Here is a 20,127-nt window from a genome sequence, read left to right as displayed (position 1 = left end):
GGACTGTTTAGGTTTTCACTTTTCTTGTTTTGTATAGTCTGTTCATGTATAGTCGTCTTTATTAAAAACATGAATAACCACCACGCTGCATTTTGGTCCACCTCTCTTTCACCAGAAGAAAACCCTTACAGTATGTCTGTTCGAAGTGGTTGGGCATTTAGATTATACACGTGGTTAGGCATGTTCAATACAGGGGAGACGTGACTGGAAGCTGGAGGGTGGTAAAAAAGGAGGGAGTGGAGATGACATGAAAAGCAGAGATGGGAGGAGTGGGGGATGAATGATGGAACAAGTGAGGGGAAATGAGAGGAAAGGGAATGTGAGAGGTGGCATGCACATCGATATGTCGTGTTGGCATGTGTTAAGACGTCAGCACTCAGGGGTTACCATGGACATAGGAGAGTGGCTGAGGTGACAACGTTCACTTACAGGTGATTTCTTTATTCATTGTCTGTTACTTTATAGCAACAACAATTATTCCTGTGTTAAAAACAGTGCAAATCAATCATACAGACAGAACAAGAATATTGAGACATGTTTACAATAAAAACCTGTTTCAATGTACTTTTTTTCAGTACCTGATATTTGAAATGCTTGGAAGTTCATTCAGTTTCTGTTGACGTGTCGGAAACTCTGCCGTAAAGACAGAACAATTTGTTTCTCTCCAGGATGATTTAAGAGCAGAGTAGTCAGATGCTCCAGACTGATTGATGCTGGAGACAGCTGGATCCTCTTGCTGTCTTGATTGATGCGTTGTTCTTGTTTGGTACATATGCTTCTGAAGTACTTGGTTACGTTGGAATCCATCAATCAATCAAAACACAAATGCTTCATTCTCCTCAGACCGCCACAGTATGATTAAAGGCTATAGGCCTTGTCTAGAAATTGTGACTTTGGTTTTCTTATGCTATCCCCATAAACTTGAAAGTGTGAAACTCCCTAATATTTTGCAAATGTAGTTGGATGGCCCCGGTTCTCCATGTTCCTTTGTACTCAGAGAGAGAGAGTCAGAAGATGGAGTAAAAGAGAGAGGGAGAAAAAAAAGGATAGAGAGACAGAGTGAGACAGAGTGTGAATTCCAGACCACGGCACTCACAGTTACCCTTGAAAGGATAAACGGATGAAACATACCAGGGGGAGGGATATACTGTATTTCGGACAGTGCCGAGTCAGGATGTCTCCCGCCGTGGCAGAGGAGCACAATAACAGTTTATGCTGACAAAAACCCTTACCTTGTTCAGCCATAAACCCTTCACAAGGTCAGGAGGGGCTGTAAGAAGAGGATATACGTATGTATGGCTCAGTCCTGACCCCTACCACTGCACAGTGCCTGGCCTATTTCCTAATATAAGGTCCATCTCCAGAAGGCTCAAGCCATCACACCATTGTCAGCTTAATCAGTATTAAAGTCACTCAAAGTGACTCCACAATGCTTTGATGGGGATGGGGGATTTGCGTTCCCATTCTGGACTAAAGAAGCTTTTTGAGTTGTGTAGCCTGTGCTCTTTTACCAAATCAACACGAGCCCTCCGTGCCTTCGCAGGAATTAGTATTAGCTAAACTCCCAGAGAAAATAACAAATGTCAAACTTTGCTTCGAGAAATTGAACGAGCTAGAAGGAATGTGACAGGACAGAGTTGTTGAAACAGCCCCGGGGTCGTGTGAGACTGGGCAGTCAGTTACTTCAGCTATGACCTTTACTGTTGCTTTAATGCACTGGTGACCTTGTGAAGTGTGTCTGCCAAGATGTGTCAGTGCCAAGGGCCACCAGTGGGGGCTGTGTCTCTCCCTGGGTTAGGCCACTGCAACGCTACTTCCTGTCAGAAGAGATCGAGGTTCCATGTCACTGCAGGTCATCATGAATGTTACATACAGATATGATGAGCCAGTCTGGATCAAGATGTTATCTCATTAACATTCACTGTTCTCTTTTTTGCCTGAGGGAGGTTGTGTGTGGCTGTCTACTACAGTCATTCATCCTTCTTTTATTAAACTCATATCTCCTCCCCTCATTACACTCATTCACCCATCCCTCCATTCTTCCTTACACTCATATCTCCATTCATTCATCCTTCTATCCATATTTCATTTTCCCTTAAAGACTGATGGACGGAGGTATTTTGTGTCGGAAAAGAACATTGGACCCAACAGGCCCTAAAGAAGAAGAGAGGACACTTTCTGACAACTGCCCGACCGCCCCTGGTTTCATCCAGCCTCAGTGGTTTCACTCTCTGGTCGTAAACCTCTGGTGGAAGCTGTTGTTGATGTGATGTCCTCAGATTCTGTTTTTATGATGGGGCGGTCACAGCAATCCCTTCCCTCCTGCCTCCTCCTCTGCAGTCTTGGCGGGCGTGCTGTATGCTAATTCACAGAAACAAAAATCCAATGGAGTATGGCAGTGAGGTAAATCATGCAGCAGTTTTTATCTTCCTGTCATTACATTGTGGCAGATGTATAATGATTCATTATAATGATAAATCTGCACCATTATCTCAGGGGGGTGGGGGGGGGGCACCGTACCTAGTCACTCAAGATGCTTGTTAGAAACAAAAACAAGGACACAGGGAGGATTCAGAACAGCGATGATAAATAAAGAGGGAGAGAGAGACAAAGAGACAGATAGAGATAAAGAGAGTGCATCAGCTGTACACAATACGCAACACTCCCTCAGGTTGTAATGGGTAGCTCAGGTCTTTGTCTCAAGCCATTCATTGTTGTGTCATTGTCTCATGACATCAATGACAACACAATGTGACCCTCTAAATTCCTGGGCTTATGCAGGGATTGACCTGCCGTGTTGACAACCTTGGGGAGTTATGATCCAAAACAATCCCTAAGTCTTACTAAAGACCCAGAAATAGCTCAGTGACTGCACCGTGCCGCTTGGAAGCACTGCGTAAACTGTGAAATGATAAGAGAGCGAATAGATTATTTCATGCAGCCCCACACATACTGTATGTATATAACGGTCCTATGATGTCTAGAACAGAACGATGAGGCTGTTTTCATTACTTACACCAGCACGGAAAGAGAGAGTGTCTAACCTAGAGGTGTTTCATTGATCGATTTGTGTTTCTGATATGATAATGGGTTTCTGATTCGCATGTAAATCTATCAGCCTAACAGAACCAAATGTGCCAGCAGCCAACATTAATCAGTACAGAAGAGAAAAGGACGGCTGGTCATTTGGACAAAGTCACAGACTGACTAGGAGGCAGCACTTCAGGGGTTGATGCAGTAAGGTCAAACCCAGTCAACAGAACGGTTTCTATTTTACTGTATTAATGTTACTACTAAGAAGTGACGAGAGGGATGTTAGAGGTGAGTGTGTGTATGTCTGCTGCATCCTTAATTGTTCACCTCTCAGCCAAGGTTGTTATTGTAAAGAAGAATCTGTTCGCAATGACTGTCCAAGCTAAATAAATTAGGAAAATAAATCACACTTGAACTTGGTGATGCCACTCATATCTAATCGAGCTCATTTGACTTCTATTCATCTATGTTTTCAGGGTGAAGGTCGTCTTGTAGTTCGGAGTGTTTTGTTTTAATCAGTCATTTTAAAAGGCTCACTGCCATCACCTTATGATACACTTATAACATTACTTCAGTTTGGCATCCTGACAGATCTATTAAAGCAGAAAAAAAGACAGCTAGGATATTGAGACAGACATGCCGACAGAGTTCGAGACAGATATGACATGCGGACAGTGTGTGGGTCTGTGATTGTGTCATGAAATACATGATCCCAGTGTCTCAGCTATTAACACTGGATGTGCAGTAGTTGTAGTAGAATATTCAAGGGCACCTGTTTGTTATTACAGCAACATAAAACTCTGAATCAAACCACATTAGCTAATGGCTTATCACTGGATTGTACGCAAAATTAAACATTACTGGCTAAATAACTGTTGCATAGCATTAATCTGACAGTGCTTCATAATACATGTGTGTTAGTGTGTTACTTACTCTCCCTCCACCCTCCCCAACACACACACACACACACACACACACACACACACACACACACACACACACACACACACACACACACACACACACACACACACACACACACACACACACACACACACACACACACACACACACACACACCATTTGATAATAGGGTACAGCAATTCCACACCCTGTTCCCAATGTGAGGAAATTACATAAATTAACATTTAATAATTTAAATTTCCTAAAATGACTTTCAAACGTTTTAATTAGCGAGCACTTTGCACACTACACTCTTGCAGCAGATGGGTGCTCGTGTCAGCCAATTTGAAGAACCAGCAATTATCAATGCATTTGCATTCATACCCCTCCTCTCCCCTCTGTCCTTCCCCCTCCTCTCAAACCATCTCCCTTACTGAGTGTTTTACATTTATCCCACTGGGATTCTGACTTTGCAGGTGGTCAAGTGCCTATTGAGGATGTCGAGAGGATCCCAGAACGAAAATAAAACTCTCCCTCCAAAGGTTAATTATCAAATGGAGAATCCCCAAATAGTTTTAATACCCCTTCAGACAGGAAGTTGGAATGACACCATTTACATGATTAAAAAGTTATGATATTAGAGCTCTGCTCTGAATGTGAGACAAGAGGGTTTAATTCAAACATACCTTCCCTGCAGGATTCACATAGTAGTTGTGTACTGAAAAAGCCCAAGTTTTAATGGTACTGTGAAAACATAAGATAGACAAGGTGAGACTTGCCGTTTTCAAAATAAAACAGATTATGTGTGTGAGCTCTAGACACTCCAAGAAAAACTTGATTGAATCCAGCCCAAAGTGTTAGTGTTGCTACCATTGATGTCCCTCCAATTCCAATGTGTTGATGATTTCTCCTTCCCCCATGACATGTGACATCTCGACCTACACCCAATCGTTCAAACACCAGGAAGCAATCACAGTAGCATGTAACATAAGTCCCGGTGGTTTGTTTGTGTGTGGGGAGGTTACGCTACTCCACCTCTCACTCTTTTCCAAAAGACGGTCTGTCAGTGAAATGGAGAGGGTTATGACTACTGTTCAGCCACTGTTCTGGGTGTCACCCCAGACAGACAGACAGACAGACAGACAGACAGACAGACAGACAGACAGACAGAGACTGCATGAATGAATGAATGAATGAATGAATGAATGAATGAATGAATGAATGAATGAACGAATGAACGAATGAACGAATGAATTAATGAATGATCTAGGTGACTGTGACTCTCCATCTCTGACACCTCACCTTGACATTCCCCAGGTCACAGCAGTAGAGGTCACAGCAGTAGAGGTCACAGCAAAGGCATGAGCCTGCAAGTGAAGTCCTCTCTGGTCCATACTGTTCCCTTTAGCTGTCCAGTCACCTCCATATGAGGGCCTGTGCGATAGTGTTGGAAAAGAATGAGAGGCTGGCCATAGTAATATTGATGTTAAATTGATTTTACCTTTATTTAACTAGGCAAGTCAGTTAAGAACTATTTCTTATTTTCAATGACAGCCTAGGAACAGTGGGTTAACTGCCTTGTTCAGGCGCAGAACGACAGATTTTTAACTTGTCAGCTTGGGGATTCAATCTTGCAACCTTTCAATTACTAATCCAACACTCTAACCACTAGACTACCTGCCTACTCATTCATTGTTTTGAATTATGCTGGTCATTGTTTAGAACGTATACTCTATAACTCCCATTCATCTATGTAATCCTGGTACAAAGTAAACTGTTGGAAAGTATACTTTTAATCTTCCCTTCATCATTGTAACTATTTAGGTATTTTGCTTCTGTAGTTTCTGGGGCAGTCCTGAGACCTGTAACTAGTCGGCCATGATGGATCCAGGTTTAGACACAATGGAGAGGCTCACCTACAATGTTATCTAACCTTTACATAGCTGCACGTAAGACATTGAGAACTATGTTTATTTTATCATAATATCCTTGATGTACAAAATAATATTCAAGTCCTTGTCACTTTCAATTGATGGAATTGTCTGTTGAGTAAAGAGCAAGATGAATAAAGAAACATCCTACTGGGCACACGCTGGTTGAATCAAAGTTGTTTCCACGTAATTTAAATGAAATGACGTAGAACCAAAGTGGATTATACGTTGAATTGACGTCCATGCCAGTGGGATGTCTGTCCTTAAATGTATTGTTTAGTTTAACAATTTGATTGAACCTTGAATGATTCATCTAGGTTAGGCTTGCTGAGAGAAAAACTATTTTTAAAAGAGAGACCAGCTAATCCTAGGTGGCATTTTCCCCTTTTTTTGTAAATGGAGCCACATCAAGGACATGATGGAGACAGGAACTTACCTGTCCTGGTGACAAGAACTCAGCTTTATTTACTTGTAGTACTACCCTTGCCTGTATAAAAGGATAGCACTCCCTGGCCTCAACAGCATATCCATTCAATGCTCTCTCTTTCAAAAAACAAACAACAAAAATGCTTAGAACTACCACCCAGATGGTTTCCACCTCTAAATACGAGCCCAGATATTTACCATGTAGTTTTGCACCTGTGACATACACTCTCCGCTCCACGCCTAAGACATGTCTGCTGTCACAGACTTCACTGACTCCTGCCTGTAAAAGAAAAAGCAATTGCCTATTTTTCTCTCACTTTTCTTCCCGTACTCCCGGGAAATATTTTCTAACGCAATTTCAGAACGATCCCACACACCCATGAAGAAATGTTTTTCCTTTGTTGACTCCGTGCAAGGCTGCATCTTAATAGTACAGAGTGGATTCCTCATCTCGTTTCCCCCATTTGCTCTGATGAGAAAGAACCAGCCTCCAGAAAGCTATTTCCCAGACATCGACTAATTATGCATTTACCTGTAATATGTTTTCAGGTCAACGCAGATGAAAGAGAGGAAATTAAGAGATGAGAGGAGGCCATTTTCAAGTATTGAGATGCACCCCATGTATACCCCTGTGTGGAGCAAGGCATCAAAGGCACCTGGGTGATTGGCACGGTTTCTACGATTTCCAGGGGCTGGCTTTGATGAAGTATGCTGTGGTGAGCCTGCCAGGCTCGCTGCCCGACTGTGGCCTCAGTAAAATAAGCAATCAACAGCCATGGCTGTGGCTCCCCCAGAGCATTCACTGTGTGTGTGTGTGTGTGTGTGTGTGTGTGTGTGTGTGTGTGTGTGTGTGTGTGTGTGTGTGTGTGTGTGTGTGTGTGTGTGTGTGTGTGTGTGTGTGTGTGTGTGTGTGTGTGTGTGTGTGTGTGTGTGTGTGTGTGTGTGTGTGTGTGTGTGTGTGTGTGTGTGTGCTTTTAACCTTTATGCAGAATAGATTATCTGCTGGGGTAAAGGAGAGGGAAAGAGAAAGGGGATACCTAGTAGAGGACACACACTGACACACACTCTGACACACACATATGAGTGGTGTCAAACGGCAGAGGGACTGAGTCCCGCTCGGACAGCAGGTACAGCAGGTGCTCACTGTAGCCTTCCTGACCAGAACCCTCCCTCTATCACACACGCACACACACAAACACACACACACACACACACACCATGAACCAAAAGAGACTTTCACAAATGGCAAGATATTGTTTTCAACTCACCAACTGATACTTGTTACAGTCAGGAAAACATAGCAGACTTCAGGCATACTGTCCAATAAGGGTACAGTGCCACCTATTGGTAATGCCCTGAAATAGAGCAGGGGCGGTACTGCCCAAATTATATACATTTCTGTTCCGTTTCTGTTACTATTAGGCTACGGCCACACTTTGGCGCATGAACACCTACAACATTGTTAGTTTTTTTCTGTCAAAGGTATATCTCAAGTCAACTATTGTCGGATGAGAAGCATACGTAAGAAGGTATGTTTTTTGCCAGACAATGTCAGACAATGTCAGACAATGTCCATTGTCCTATGCCTCCTACTGAAAAAGCATTGGCTCCATCCAAAATTCTCAGACATAAAATCCCAGTTTGTCTGCAACCTTTTTCCAGGAAGTGTCTGTGTTCATGTTCATGTGTGTGTTCATGTGTGTACATAAGTGTTTTTGAAGATGTGCAAGTATCTGTATGTGTGTTTGATGTCTGATGTGTGAGTGTTCCGGTTCAACCTACAATTAAACACAATTAGTCTGTAAGAGTGACAGACAGCTGTGGTGAAATAGCTGAACCTGAAATAAATACTTCCCTCTCTATTGATTAGACCATATGTGCCTAGTCCTCTGAAATCACAAAGCTGGCCACAAGAAATAAGACTGTTACTTAAAGGAGCTTATGTCTTTTCACGTTGCCGGTAATATCTTTAAATATTCAACAAAATGCAAATGATTGAATAAAAGAAGTAGCAGCAGTACTTCAGGTATTCCAAAACAACCACAGGTGCTCTTGGAGAGGAATAGTACTAGAAAAACAAAAGAAAAATGTATAACCACAAATTAGTGCCACTGCATCACAGTGCTTGAGGCATCACAACACTACAGAACTGGGTTCAATCCCAGTCTGTGTCACAACCATCCGTAACCGGGAGTCCCATAGGGCGGCTTACAATTGGCCCAGCATCATCAGTCTTAGGGAAAGGGTTTGGCCGGGGGTTTTACTTGGCTCATCGTGGTCTAGCGACCCCTTGTGGCAGGCCAGGCGCCTGCAGGCTGAGTTCGGTCATCAGTTGAACAGTGTTTCTTCTGACACATTGGTGCGGCTGGCTTCCAGGTTAAGCGAGCGGGTGTTAAGAAGCGCGGTTTGGCAGGTCATGTTTTGGAGGACGCATGACACAACCTTCGCAACTCCCGAGCCGATTGGGGAGTTGCAGCGATGAGACAAAATCGCAATTAGATATCACCAAATTGGGGAGAAAAAGGGGAGAAAATACAAAGAAACAAAAAAACTTTAAATGTGTGGACTAGTTCATTAGTGTTAGTTGATGACAATTCTCCCAGATCCGGGAGGGGTAGTTTTAAATTACACCAACGTGTTTTGGCTGTCTGAGACACCATGTATTTTATTTATGAACTACCCCACACGTTAAAGGCTTTTTAACTTGCAAACCCACATTAGTGCCTGGACTTGGGTCTTTCTCATGCCACTAAGCACTTATTTGACGTTATAATTTTTGTTCCCTTCAAAATACAGAAGATATTCAAATTAGAAATTACAAATTATCTCGTGACAGCAGCATAAAGCTAAGAACTAGTCGGCTTTATATTTGGCCATCCCCCATTCCTCGTGGGATGCTCAAATTTACCCAAACCCCAGTGGATCGCTGCATATAGGCTAGTGAGGAGAGGAGCATGTCATTCTCCTCTCATCTGAATAATATTAGAGAGGATAAATGAGGGCCATTATGAGCAAAGAGAGCCTCAATAACACTCCACAATCGAATCACAACATTGCAGGGACCATGTCGGCTCAGCAGTGCCTGAACTCATTTAAAACAAGCCCGCAGCTGGGCTCCTCTCCAACTTGCCTAGTAACCTGCTAAGCTGGTCCACCACTGAAATCCTTCCCCCACAAATGGAATCTCTCCACGCCACATTGTGAGGACGGTGAGTGAACTGCAAATACCATGTCTTCTAGTCCCCTTGAGCCTTATGGTTGAGACATAGTTTTATTAGCTATACATTTGGTTTTGGTTTTAATCCGGTCTCACCATAACGTTCTATGTCTCATCTTGTGAAACAGTTCGGCAGCATGTTCCAGGACCATGGAGCAGAACGCTGTGACAACCATGCAGGCAGTGATACTGTGCATCTTATCTGTTTTCAAATGTCCTTTACTGCTCACTGACCAAATATCTCATAATTGATGTCCTTACATTGTACCACCAATATATTACTTAGTTATTTCTGCTATTACCTGTCAAATAAATCACCGGCCTACTCACAGTTTACATTGATGAGAAGTTTAACTTTAAGGTTTAACCACCCTTTTTTTACATTCCTTTGAATCCCCTCTTATTCTACTTTAGATAGCATGCAGATGCCAAACACACACAGTTTCACCCCATGTTTCATACAAGCTCCCATCTAACTTATTTTAGAGGCTGTAAAAACCATTCCCTGGAGTGCTGTCACAGACTTTGGCTATAGTCGAGAGAGTATGTCAAGGATATGTACGCAGCGGCACACTCCAAACTGTCAAGTCACAAGAGGCACGTACACACACTCATGCACACACACACACAGCTCAGAAACCTCACACACCCTCATTACCATTTCTCCTATTCTTTAGTTCAGGTCCTGTAGACCCATGTCTCCATGGAATTTGAGAGTAAATAAGAGCGTGTTGGAACTAGATTCGTCAGGCAATGCACCGTGGCCTCTAGGAAATTGGAGTCAGTTTCTCAAATTAGCTGCTGCGTTGTGAATCCAAATGGAATAATTTGCGGCTGATCACTCACGCCACCTAGTCTGTTCTCTGCATAATTTCTCCATCTCAGACTTGTGTACTATGGAAAAGATTTGACATTTCTGGGTCAGATCTTGATGTTTTTTAAGCTTCAGCTGAAAATGGGTACATGGGGAGTGACTATTTCTGTATACATAATGGTATATTAATTGCATAATAAAGGCATAATGAGTTCCATGATCGAAATTAAGGTTTGAGGTTTGCCCTGGATCATGCAGCACATGCAATGACACAGACCTACACACAGACACACAGACACAAACACACACACACGCACATGTCCATGGTGCCTCTCAGTCCGTATTCCCCTTAGAAATAGTGAAGAGAAGCTAGATTTCATCTCTTGAAGCTGTATCCCTTCTAGCCACTGCCTACCTTGTCACAATCCCAGTCAACCTTACAAGCAAACTCTCAGAGGCAGCAACTATGTCAGAGAGAGCAACACATGAACAGCTGAGGGGATAGTGACAAGGGAAGAAAGAGAAAGAGGGAAATGCAGGGATACAAATTTGAAAGAGAATGTACAGTAAAAGATGAGTAGCGAGAGAGAGAGAAAAAGTGATAGAAACAGGCAGTGAGAGACCGGTGCTCCGGAGCGCTGAGCCAGTTAAACGTTTTAAGACGGTGGAAATGTTAAGATGTTAAATCATAGACAGTGCTGCTGAGGGCCAGCATAATCATAAAACACAGAGGCTCCCTGGCCACAGCAGATTAGACGGATGTTACTAAATAAAATAATCTTACACTTACAGGGTTTATGTTACTTTTTGACCCAGAGCCAACCCTTGTGTTTCTTTTGAGTAGTCCTGAGAGTCCCCATTGATTTCAGAAACATTGAAGTTGAAATCAAAGCCTTATGTTGAGTAAAATGTTTAGAACTGTCACACTGTTCCCGCTTCCCCTCTCTGGCAGTCAAGGGCGCCGGGCTGCCCATCATTGCGCACACCTGTCACCATCTTTGCACGCATGAGTGCTTCATTGGACTCACCTGGACTTCATCACTTTATTGATTGCCTCCCCTATATCTGTCTATTCCTCAGTTTCATCCCTGTGTCAGCATGTATGTCGTTTTGTTTCCCTTGTCCAGATGCTGTCCGTGTTTTGTTTCATGTCTGTTATGTGAGCGGACCAAGTACTTGGAGGTTGCTCTAAATCGGAAAGGTGAAATGAACGAGTCAGGAGCAGTTTTCTTTATTGAACAAAGTTCTCTATTGAGGTATTTCTTTCTTCTTAAACACTCCAACACAATCAAGGATGATCACCCAAGGAAAACACAAATCTTATTTTTTTCAAGAACAAGAAACATAAGGAGAGTATCTTTAAACTATAACATAAATCACGGGTCTGTCACCGCCTTCACGATCCGTCCGTGGAGAGATCCCTTCGGGTGGTCGTCTGGATCCGTGGTGACCATTTCCAAGAGGTGGTGTGTCCCCTTCTTCTCTCTTCCGAAAGGTACGTCCACTCCTTTGTAGAAGCAAACACTCTTTTCTTTCTCCCCACTCTGCCAGATCCCTCCTCTCTCTTGTAGGGGAAAGAGAATAGCTCATTATTACCATCAGCTGTGCTTAGTTGCCTCTGATCACCTTGACTCACATGCCGGGCTGGGCTACTGTTCGTGGGAGCAGCCTGCCTACTGGTGGTCCTTCCATATACCTCCCCCCTCCAGGACCAGACCGGAGGGCTGGGTGCCAGACGTACCGTCTTGGTCACGTCGGGAGAGCGTCCTCATTCCCGTTCCTCAATCCAGCCCTGTAGATGACATGGAAAGACAACGGTTATAAAGCAAGAAACCATCTGGCTATTCTGTTGTTACTGTTTCTCTTACCGGCCATCCACGTGAGGGGAGCATGGTCAGTAACAAGGGCAAACCTACACCCGAGAAGGTAGTACCAGAGATAATCGAGGGCTCACTTAATGGCTAGGGCCTCTTTCTCTACGGTAGCATATCTCTGTTCCCGATCACTGAGCTTCCTACTTATAAAGAGAACAGGACTCTCTGCTTCGCCTTCACCCTGAGTTAGGACAGCTCCGAGCCACATATTTGAGGCGTCTACCTGCACAATGAACTCTTGGGAGAAGTTAGGAGCCTGCAGGATGGGATCAGAGCACAGGCTATCTTTTAGCAACTGGAAGGCGTCTTCCGTCTCGTCCTTCCACGCTACATTGTTTGTCAGGCTTTTATTGATGAGGTTTGTGAGGGGGTTGGCAACGGTTGCATATCTAGGGATGAAACAGCGATAATATCCCATTACCCAAGGCTCGGACATCCCGCTTCGTCTGGGGCCGAGGCCAGTCCCGCTTCGGGGCATGGGATACGCGTCGAACGCAGAGATGGTGTTTACACTCCTAAAGTCGTTGCAGAGGCTCATACTACCATCAGGTTTGGGGACCAGGACTATGGGACTGGACCACTCACTCACAGATGGCTCAATCACCCTCATCGTCAGCATCTCCCTTACCTCATTCTTTGCGATGACTCAACGGCCGGATATGCACCTTCTTGCCAGGTTCAGTGTGGATATGATGAAACAGGACATCTTTTTTACCTGGGAAGGGCGAGAATACCCTGCTGAATTGCATAATCAGCTTGTCTAGCTGACTTGACTGCTCCGGCAAGAGAGTTCGGCCACGGCGCACCTGTAGCAGGGCCTCTTTTTCCTTGTCCTCCACGGCCATCAAAGCCACACCCTCCTCTCTCCCATGGTACTTCTTCAGCAGGTTGATATGATAGAGTTGGACCTTCTTCCTCCTGCCCGATTGCTTGATGAGGTAATTGACCGGTGAGACCCTTTCCGTTACCTCGTAAGGCCCCTCCACTGCGCCAGTAAGCTGTGTTTGGCCGTGTGCACGAGTACCATCACTTTCTGTCCCACGGTGAACTCCCTGGGTGTCGATGACTTATCGTGGGCCTGGGCCTTGAGTCCATTGCTGCTTCTCCACATGCTACCTTTACTATGGGCCCTCATCAGGGTAACATGTTCTATCGTCGACTGGAATGGGCATGGTTGGGCCTCCCAGGTCCCCTAGGCTAAGTCGAGGATCCCTCATAGAGTAATTCGAAAGGGGGGAACCCAGGTGATGCCTGAGGTACCTCTCGCAGGGCAAACATTAAGTGGGGCGGAAGCATGTCCCAGTTTTTCCCATCTCTAGACCCACTCTTCTCAACATGCTTTTAATCGTTTTGTTCAGGCGTTCGCACAAACTGTCTGCCTGCGGCCTGAATATGCTTCTGTGTATCTGTTGAAACTGGTATAACCGACAAGTCCTTCATCAATCGGGACATAAACGGGGTTCCCTGGTCGGTTATGATCGTCTTGGGAAGGCTCACCTGGGAGAATAGCAGGAACAACATCTTGGCGATTCCCTTTGATGACATGTTGCGAAGGGGTATGGCCTCTGGGAACTTGGTAGCGTAATTTATGACAACCAGGATGTACTCGTGTCCTCTGGCGGATTTCGGGAGGGGTCCCATGAGGTCCATAGCGATGCGTTCGAAGGGAATCTCTATAATGGGGAGAGGAATTAAAGGATTATGCAGGTGTGGCCGTGTCCTTAATTTCCTTGTGTCACAAGCTGGGCTGGGCTGTCTGTGGGAGAAGCCTGCCCTCTGGTGGTGCTTCCTCAGTTATTTATTGAATATTCACTCCCTGTACTATCTTGTTGTCTCCCAGTGCCTGTCCTTACAGAATGCTGACACCAATATTGGAGGCAAGTTGGTGAGGTCGGGTGCCGCTGCCAAAGAAATCGGGGATGCCTCAGCTGTCTTGTCAGGCTTCCATGCCTTAGCTGGCTTGAGAGGTTTTCTTTCCTCTGTTGGCTCGGAAGGCTCCCATCCCACATCATGCCTCGGCCGGCCCGTCGGGCTCCCACGCCTCGGCCGGCCCGTCGGGCTCCCATGCCTCGGCCGCACCATCGAGCTCGCCCAGGTGGGACCCCGAAGGTGGCCCGGGAGGGGGGTACTGTCAGGCCTGCTCCCGCTTCCCCTCTCTGGCTCTTGAGGGCACCGGGCTGCCCATCATTGCACACACCTGTCACCATCGTTTGTCGCATCAGCACTTCATTGGACTCACCTGGAATCCATCACTTTATTGATTGGCAGGCTTGTTTTCGAGTTGCTGTGCGTTTTGTTGCCAACCTATTTTGCTACCTGACAACTTTACGGTTTTCACTTTTTAATTACCGTTGATATATATATATTTTTTTTCCTCAACTTTTTCACTCCGGACGCTTTATCTGGACACGATTCGTCAGGACCTCCAACAGCCGAAGCTAAGTAGTAACATTAACATGATGCCTTCTAATTGTAGTCGCTGTACTCGCCTTACGGCGAGGATAGCTGTGCTACAAGCCCAGCTTCAGACGCAATCGTTAGACAAGGGTAATTTCAGTGTAGGAAAGGATGAAACAGCGTCTGTGCCACCAGTAAGTACAGATAGTAGTATAAATCCCCTGGCACAGTCCCCGCAGCCGGACAACTTTCTCACGGTTTCTGGAAGGAAATGCTGTAAGAAAGCTCAACCGGTGTCGCTCATTCAGCCGACAGAAACTTTCAACCGGTTTTCCCCATTAAGCAGCGGGTCGGAGTCAGAGGCCGAGTCTTCTCTGGTCTCTACTCCTGCCGTTACGGGGTCTGAGACGCCGAAGCTTCCCACCATTAGCTCTGACAAATTGAAAACTCTAGTCATTGGCGAATCCATTACCCGCAGTATTAGACTTAAAACAAATCATCCAGCGATCATACACTGTTTACCAGGGGGCAGGGCTACCGACGTTAAGGCTAATCTGAAGATGGTGCTGGCTAAAGCTAAAAATGGCGAGTGTAGAGAGTATAGAGATATTGTTATCCACGTCGGCACCAACGATGTTAGGATAAAACAGTCAGAGATCACCAAGCGCAACATAGCTTCTGCTTGCATATCAGCTAGAAAGATGTGTCGGCATCGAGTAATTGTCTCTGGCCCCCTCCCAGTTAGGGGGAGTGATGAGCTCTACAGCAGAGTCTCACAATTCAATCGCTGGTTGAAAACTGTTTTCTGCCCCTCCCAAAAGATAGAATTTGTAGATAACTGGCCCTCTTTCTGGGACTCGCCCACAAACAGGACCAAGCCTGACCTGCTGAGGAGTGACGGACTCCATCCTAGCTGGAGGGGTGCTCTCATCTTATCTACCAACATAGACAGGGCTCTAACTCCTCTAGCTCCACAATGAAATAGGGTGCAGGCCAGGCAGCAGGCTGTTAGCCAGCCTGCCAGCATAGTGGAGTCTGCCACTAGCACAGTCAGTGTAGTCAGCTCAGCTATCACCATTGAGACTGTGTCTGTGCCTCGACCTAGGTTGGGCAAAACTAAACATGGTGGTGTTCGCCTTAGCAATCTCACTAGGATAAAGACCACCTCCATTCCTGTCATTACTGAAAGAGATCATGATACCTCACATCTCAAAATAGGGCTACTTAATGTTAGATCCCTTACTTCAAAGGCAATTATAGTCAATGAACTAATCACTGATCATAATCTTGATGTGAGTGGCCAGACTGAAACATGGCTTAAGCCTGATGAATTTACTGTTTTAAATGAGGCCTCACCTCCTGGCTACACTAGTGACCATATCCCCCGTGCATCCCGCAAAGGCGGAGGTGTTGCTAACATTTACGATAGCAAATTTCAATTTACAAAAAAAAAAATGAAGTTTTCGTCTTTTGAGCATCTAGTCATGAAATCTATGCAGCCGACTCAATCACTTTTTATAGCTACTGTTTACAGGCCTCCTGGGCCATATACAGCGTTTCTCACTGAGTTCCCTGAATTCCTATCGGACCTTGTAGTCATAGCAGATAATATTCTAATCTTTGGTGACTTTAATTAATATTCACATGGAAAAGTCCACAGACCCACTCCAAAAGGCTTTCGGAGCCATCATCGACTCAGTGGGTTTTGTCCAACATGTCTCTGGACCCACTCACTGTCACAGTCATACGCTGGTCCTAGTTTTGTCCCATGGAATAAATGTTGTCGATCTTAATGTTTTTCTTCATAATCCTGGACTATCGGACCACCATTTTATTACATTTGCAATTGCAACAAATAATCTGCTCAGACCCCAAACAAGGACCATCAAAAGTCGTGCTATAAATTCACAGACAACACAAAGATTCCTTGATGCCCTTCCAGACTCCCTCTGCCTACCCAAGGACGCCAGAGGACAAAAATCAGTTAACCACCTAACTGAGGATCTCGATTTAACCTTGCGCAATACCCTAGATGCAGTTGCACCCCTCAAAACTAAAAACATTTCTCATAAGAAACTAGCTCCCTGGTACACAGAAAATACCCGAGCTCTGAAGCAGGCTTCCAGAAAATTGGAACGGAAATGGCGCCACACCAAACTGGAAGTCTTCCAACTAGCTTGGAAAGACGGTACCGTGCAGTACCGAAGAGCCCTTACTGCTGCTCGATCATCCTATTTTTCTAACTTAATTGAGGAAAATAAGAACAATCCGAAATTCCTTTTTGATACTGTCGCAAAGCTAACTAAAAAGTAGCATTCCCCAAGAGAGGATGACTTTCACTTTAGCAGTGATAAATTCATGAACTTCTTTGAGGAAAAGATTATGATTATTAGAAAGCAAATTACGGACTCCTCTTTAAACCTGCGTATTCCTCCAAACCTCAGTTGTCCTGAGTCTGCACAACTCTGCCAGGACCTAGGATCAAGAGAGACGCTCAAGTGTTTTAGTACTATATCTCTTGACACAATGATGAAAATAATCATGGCCTCTAAACCTTCAAGCTGCATACTGGACCCTATTCCAACTAAACTACTGAAAGAGCTGCTTCCTGTGCTTGGCCCTCCTATGTTGAACATAATAAACGGCTCTCTATCCACTGGATGTGTACCAAACTCACTAAAAGTGGCAGTAATAAAGCCTCTCTTGAAAAAGCCAAACCTTGACCCAGAAAATATAAAAAAACTATCGGCCTATATCGAATCTTCCATTCCTCTCAAAAATTTTAGAAAAGGCTGTTGCGCAGCAACTCACTGCCTTCCTGAAGACAAACAATGTATACGAAATGCTTCAGTCTAGTTTTAGACCCCATCATAGCACTGAGACGGCACTTGTGAAGGTGGTAAATGACATTTTAATGGCATCGGACCGAGGCTCTGCATCTGTCCTCTTGCTCCTAGACCTTAGTGCTGCTTTTGATACCATCGATCACCACATTCTTTTGGAGAGATTGGAAACCCAAATTGGTCTACACGGACATGTTCTGGCCTGGTTTAGATCTTATCTGTCGGAAAGATATCAGTTTGTCTCTGTGAATGGTTTGTCCTCTGACAAATCAACTGTAAATTTCGGTGTTCCTCAAGGTTCTGTTTTAGGACCACTATTGTTTTCACTATACATTTTACCTCTTGGGGATGTTATTCGAAAACATAATGTTAACTTTCACTGCTATGCGGATGACACACAGCTGTACATTTCAATGAAACATGGTGAAGCCCCAAAATTGCCGTCGCTAGAAGCATGTGTTTCAGACATAAGGAAGTGGATGGCTGCAAACGTTCTACTATTAAACTCGGACAAAACAGAGATGCTTGTTCTAGGTCCCAAGAAACAAAGAGATCTTCTGTTGAATCTGACAATTAATCTTAATGGTTGTACAACTCAAATAAAACTGTGAAGGACCTCGGCGTTACTCTGGACCCTGATCTCTCTTTTGAAGAACATATCAAGACCATTTTGAGGACAGCTTTTTTCCATCTACGTAATATTGCAAAAATCAGAAACTTTCTGTCCAAAAATGATGCAGAAAAATTAATCCATGCTTTTGTCACTTCTAGGTTAGACTACTGCAATGCTCTACTTTCCGTCTACCCGGATAAAGCACTAAATAAACTTCAGTTAGTGCTAAATACGGCTGCTAGAATCCTGACTAGAACCAAAAAAATGTATCATATTACTCCAGTGCTAGCCTCTCTACACTGGCTTCCTGTCAAAGCAAGGGCTGATTTCAAGGTTTTACTGCTAACCTACAAAGCATTACATGGGCTTGCTCCTACCTATCTCTCTGATTTGGTCCTGCCGTACATACCTACACGTACGCTACGGTCACAAGACGCAGGCCTCCTAATTGTCCCTAGAATTTCTAAGCAAACAGCTGGAGGCAGGGCTTTCTCCTATAGAGCTCCATTTTTATGGAACGGTCTGCCTACCCATGTCAGAGACGCAAACTCGGTCTCAACCTTTAAGTCTTTACTGAAGACTCATCTCTTCAGTGGGTCATATGATTGAGTGTAGTCTGTACCCAGGAGTGGGAAGGTGAACGGAAAGGCTCTGGAGCAACGAACCGCCCTTGCTGTCTCTGCCTGGCCAGGTTCCCCTCTTTCCACTGGGATTCTCTGCCTCTAACCCTATTACAGGGGCTGAGTCACTGGCTTACTGGGGCTCTTTCATACCGTCCCTAGGGGGTGCGTCACCTGAATGGGTTGATTCACTGTTGTGGTCATCCCGTCTGGGTTGGCGCCCCCCCCTGGGTTGTGCCGTGGCGGAGATCTTTGTGGGCTATACTCAGCCTTGTCTCAGGATGGTAAGTTGGTGGTTGAAGATATCCCTCTAGTGGTGTGGGGGCTGTGCTTTGGCAAAGTGGGTGGGGTTATATCCTTCCTGTTTGGCCCTGTCCGGGGTGTCCTCGGATGGGGCCACAGTGTCTCCTGACCCCTCCTGTCTCAGCCTCCAGTATTTATGCTGCAGTAGTTTGTGTCGGGGGCTAGGGTCAGTTTGTTATATCTGGAGTACTTCTCCTGTCCTATTCGGTGTCCTGTGTGAATCTAAGTGTGCGTTCTCTAATTCTCTCCTTCTTTCTTTCTCTCTCTCGGAGGACCTGAGCCCTAGGACCATGCCCCAGGACTACCTGACATGATGGCTCCTTGCTGTCCCCAGTCCACCTGGCCATGCTGCTGCTCCAGTTTCAACTGACCTGAGCCCTAGGACCATGCCCCAGGACTACCTGACATGATGACTCCTTGCTATCCCCAGTCCACCTGGCCATGCTGCTGCTCCAGTTTCAACTGTTCTGCCTTACTATTATTTGACCATGCTGGTCATTTATGAACATTTGAACATCTTGACCATGTTCTGTTATAATCTCCACCCGGCACAGCCAGAAGAGGACGGGCCACCCCACATATGCTCTCTCTAATTCTCTATTTCTTTCTTTCTCTCTCTCGGAGGACCTGAGCCCAAGGACCATGCCCCAGGACGACCTGACATGATGACTCCTTGCTGTCCCCAGTCCACCTGACTGTGCTGCTGCTCCAGTTTCAACTGTTCTGCCTTGTTATTATTCGACCATGCTGGTCATTTATGAACATTTGAACATCTTGGCCATGTTCTGTTATAATCTCCACCCGGCACAGCCAGAAGAGGACTGGCCACCCCACATAGCCTGGTTCCTCTCTAGGTTTCTTCCTAGGTTTTGGCCTTTCTAGGGAGTTTTTCCTAGCCACCGTGCTTGTACACCTGCATTGCTTGCTGTTTGGGGTTTTAGGCTGGGTTTCTGTACAGCACTTTGAGATATCAGCTGATGTACGAAGGGCTATATAAATAAAATTTGATTGATTGATTGATTGATTGCTTCCCCTATATTTGTCTATTCCTCCGTTTAATCCCTGTGTCTGCTATGTTTTCCTTGTCCCGACGCTGTCACTGTTTTGTTTCATGTCTGTTATTCATTGAATACTCATTCACTGTACTTGCTTC

General features: G+C 45.0%; 1 protein-coding gene across 1 annotated transcript in view; it reads left to right on the top strand.

Annotated features, from left to right (window-relative positions):
* The window catches only part of uchl5 (ubiquitin carboxyl-terminal hydrolase L5), a 1,000,928-nt gene that overhangs the window by 797,048 nt on the left and 183,753 nt on the right, over positions 1-20,127 (top strand). The gene's annotated exons all lie outside the window — the stretch shown is intronic.

The sequence above is a fragment of the Oncorhynchus keta genome, chromosome 1, assembly GCF_023373465.1.
Source record: "Oncorhynchus keta strain PuntledgeMale-10-30-2019 chromosome 1, Oket_V2, whole genome shotgun sequence".
Taxonomy (NCBI): Eukaryota; Metazoa; Chordata; class Actinopteri; order Salmoniformes; family Salmonidae; genus Oncorhynchus; species Oncorhynchus keta.
This window is presented reverse-complemented; position numbering and strand designations above follow the sequence as displayed.